The sequence below is a fragment of the Arachis duranensis genome, chromosome 2, assembly GCF_000817695.3.
Source record: "Arachis duranensis cultivar V14167 chromosome 2, aradu.V14167.gnm2.J7QH, whole genome shotgun sequence".
Taxonomy (NCBI): Eukaryota; Viridiplantae; Streptophyta; class Magnoliopsida; order Fabales; family Fabaceae; genus Arachis; species Arachis duranensis.
In genome coordinates, this window is record NC_029773.3 from 48,497,038 (window position 1) to 48,501,269 (window position 4,232).

Here is a 4,232-nt window from a genome sequence, read left to right on the forward strand (position 1 = left end):
TCATAAAGTGTGTTCAAGCCCACTTGGTGTGCCTTGAACACCAAACTTATCATGTACTATACATTGCATGTAAAGGGGTCTTATATTGGTTGTCAAAATTGATTTAAAAATACATAAAATTCGCCTTATTACTATTATTAGAGATTTAAGAGAGAGGGTATAGAACATGGGTTGCCTCCCATGGAGCGCTTCTTTAGCGTCATTAGCTTGACGTTTGGTCTTTGTCAAGGTGGTTGATAGTGCTTGAAGTCTTCTCCCCTTGCAGCGAACCTATGTCCATTGGCCTTGTTAATAAGCTCCATATGCTCTAGGGACAATATTTTATTGATGGTGTACACTTGAGGTAGCTGAGATGGGATGGTAAGAAGATGAGGTGGGATGGTTGGATAGTGAGTAGAGATCACTTCATCTCCTGGGGAGAAATCCTCTGTAGGGATTTTCTTGTTTCTCCATCTTCTGAGTACTTTCCACCTTGTTCCCATTGATGCTGTTTTACTTTCTATGGACTCTTTCTCTAAGGACTCCTTGTTGCTAGCTTTGTATGACTCTGGTTTGCTCAGCTTCCCTGGAGTTACCTTTGAATGAGGTTCTTCTTGAATACATGGCTTCCCAACCAATGGGGTTTCCAATTGTGTTATTTGTGCTTCCTTGTTTGGCTCCTCCATCAACTCATTGTCATCATGATCTGCTTCTTGTGAGAGGTTGAAAACATTGAAAGTGAGCTGCTCGTCATGTATTCTTAGCACTAACTATCCTCGCTCTATATCTATGAGTGCTCTAGCTGTGGCTAGGAATGGCCTTTTCAGAATGATGGGGTAAATAGGATTCTCATCCATTTCCACGACAATAAAGTCTGTGGGGAGATAGTAGCTCCCAACCTTCACCAGCACATTTTCAACTACTCCTATTGCCTGTTTTTGAGTTTTGTCAGCCAATCTGATAATTACATCAGTAGGAGTTAGTTCACTGATTTTGGAGCTTCTTCATGAGGGAAAGGGGCATTAAGTTGATGCTTGCTCCCAAGTCACAAAGCCCTTTGTCAATCTTTGTTTCTCCTATGGCACAGGGAATGTGAAAAATCCCTAGATCCTTCTTCTTTATGGTTGGCCCTAGTTGAATGAGAGCACTACAATCCTTGTTCATCTTTATTGTTTGTCCACCCTTCAATGGACTTTTTCTGGCTAATAGCTCCTTTATATACTTGATGTAGAAAGGCATTTGCTAAAGGGCCTTAATGAATGGTATATTTACATCAAGAGATGCAAACATATCGAGGAATCTTGAATACATTCTTCCTGCTACACCACCTTTAAGCCTTTGGGGAAAAGGTGCATATGGGTTCAATACCTCCTTCTTCTTCAGCTCTTCCTTGAGTATGGGTTGAGGTGTATGGCTTATTTCTTCCTGGTTTTCCTTTTGATTATCATGGAGGTGTTCTACCCCTTTCATACTCCTCTCATCATTTGTGGTTATCATCTTACATTCCTCTCACCTTACTTTCGTTGTTTCTCCCCTTGGATTCTTCTCTGTGTCACTGGGAAATCCATTAGTGGGTTTGGGAATTTGTTGAGATAAATACCCTACTTGGGACTCCAATCTCTTGATGTTTTCTCCTTGGTTTTTTATATTGGCTCACACTTCTTCCTTAAACACCTTATTGTCTTAGACTTCTCTGCATAAGTTTTCAAGTAAAGCCTCAATCTTTGAGAGTCTATCATATGTTAGAAATGGTGGGTTGAGATTAGGTGGTTGAGAAAGTTGGTTAAGTGGGTGTTGATAGGATCTTTGTGAGGTGTGTTGGTGAGTTGCATTGTTGTTGGAATTGAGGTTGTGGCATCTCTGATCTTGACCTTGGTCTTGTTGATTTTCCCACCTAAAGTTGGGGTGATTTCTCCATCCAGAGTTGTAAGTTTTGGAGTATGGATCATGGATTTGTCTAGGTGAGTTTCCAACATAATTGGCTTCCTCCCAGTCACCTTCTTCTCCTATATTCACTCCTTCTTGAGCTGGTTATGAAGTGATGGCTGCTACAACTTGGTTTTCCTCCACCTTCTTAGTAAGATTTGCTAGCTGGTTGGTGATCATCTTATTTTGAGCTAGCAATGCAACCATGTAGTTCAGCTCCATTACTCCTCTAGTGTTACTTCTTTCGGAGGCATAGAAGTAGTCGTTCTCAGCAACTATTTCAATGACATCTATGGCTTCTTCAATGGTTTTCTTCTTGTTTAGAGAGCCTCCTGATGAATGATCTACGGCTTTCTTTGACTCATAGGAAAGACCTTCATAGAAAATGTGAAGTTGAACCCATTCATTGAACATATCTGGTGAGCATCTTCTTGTTAAGTCCTTGAATCTCTCCCATTCTTCATAGAGAGTCTCACCATCTTGCTGCCTGAAAGTGTGCACCTCAGCTCTCAGTCTGTTGATTCTTTGAGGAGGGTAGAATCTTGCCAAAAATTTGTTCACTACATCTTCCCAATTTGTTAGGCTCTCCTTTGGGAAGGATTCAAGCCATTTGGATGCCTTGTCCCTGAGTGAAAAAGGGAACAAGAGCAGCCTATAGACATCCGAATGGACTCCATTAGACTTCACAGTGTCACAAATTCTCAGAAAGGTGGTTAGGTGTTAATTGGGGTCTTCTTGAGCACTTCCTCCAAATGAACAATTGTTCTGAACAAGGGTGATGTGCTGGTTTTAGTTCAAAATTGTTGGCATGTATGGTGGGCTTTTGGATGCTACTTCCATAGTTTCCTGGATTAAGATTAATGTAAGAGCCTGGAACTCTCCTCTCTTGCCCAGCACAGTTTGCAGGGACTTCTCTAGCATGGTTGTGAGCTTCTTCTTCATGATTGTTTTCGAAATTCTCTTCCATGTTGGGTTCAAAGTACTCTTCCTCTTCCTCAGCACCAACAATTCCTTTCCCTCTTGCTTCCCTCCTTAGTCTCCAGAGGGTCCTTTCAGGTTCTGAATCGAAGGAAGTTGAAGCTCCCTCTCTTCCCCCTGTCATACAACTAACAAAACTCACAGCAAGAGATAAAATGAAGAGATTATTCTTGTTAGAGGAATTGTTAATGTGAGTGATGCAAATTATCAAACAGTTAGTGGCTTAGTGAGAAGAATTGTAATTAACAAAGAAAAAGAAAGAAAAACAAAGAAGGTGAAGTGGATGAGGAAGAAACTAAACAAACTGAAGGTAATCAACCAAATCAAATAACAAATAAAAAAAGAAAAATGCTCAATCTAGTGATCTTCCAACTTAATCATTGTTGATTCAAAATCAATCCCCGGCAACTGCGCCATAAATTTGATGCATGAAAACTTGTCTCTCAACAAATTTCCCTTCGGCAAGTATACCGAATTGTCGTCAAGTAAAAACTCGCAATAGAGTGAGGTCGAATCCCACAAGGATTGATTGGTCAAGCAATTTTAATTGGAAGATTATGCTAGTTGAGCTAAGCAGGATGTAGTTGAGAATTGCAGAAAAATTAAATGGCAGGAAAGTAAATAACAGAAAATAAAGTGCATAATCTTAAATGGGGATTTGGGGTAATGAGCATGAAAATAAATGACAGAAAGTAAAGAGAATGGGTAAGATCAGAAATGGGAAAATCATTGGGTTCAGGAGATGTTGAATTCTTCGGATCAAGTTCATTCTCATCTCTTCCTCAATCAATGCATTCATTGATCTCCTTGGCAATCTTAAGTGATTGGATCCCAATTCCTTGGCAATCCAATCTCTCTAAGCTTGAACAATTGCCTAATTCCTTGATTTAATTGCTCATGGGAAGAGATGAAGTGCGGTCACTGATTATACCACATGTATTTCCAAGTCAAAGTGTTGGGAGGATTTACATGTCACTATATCTGCCCAAACCCTAATTTGGTCCAACATGAGAAGGCATTTCTAGCATGATCTCCTCATCCCTTTTCCAAGGCTCAGAGGAAATCCAATTAAGGAGAGTTTCTTTTCCAAGATAACAATCCAATTAGATGAAGATTGAAAGCTTTCTAGTAAGATCAAGAGAAAAGAAAGAAGAAGAAGAATGAAAACTATAATTGATCCATCAAATTACAACAGAGCTCCCTAACCCAATAAAAGGGGTTTAGTTGTTCATAGCTCTAGAAATCAAAAATGGTAGAAAAAAAGAATCCATGCTAAAAGTACAGAAAAGTAAATATACAGAGGTAGTTTTCCAAAGTGCCAAGCTTCTCTATAGTTCAAAACTACTCCT

The 4,232-nt window shown here is 39.7% G+C and overlaps 1 non-coding gene across 1 annotated transcript; it reads left to right on the plus strand.

Moving 5' to 3' along the window:
• The first annotated feature begins 2,319 nt into the window (after positions 1 to 2,319).
• Positions 2,320 to 2,421, plus strand: LOC127745373 (small nucleolar RNA R71). Its single transcript, XR_008006570.1, has one exon. It is a non-coding gene; the product is annotated as a small nucleolar RNA R71 (small nucleolar RNA).
• Positions 2,422 to 4,232: the final 1,811 nt, after the last annotated feature.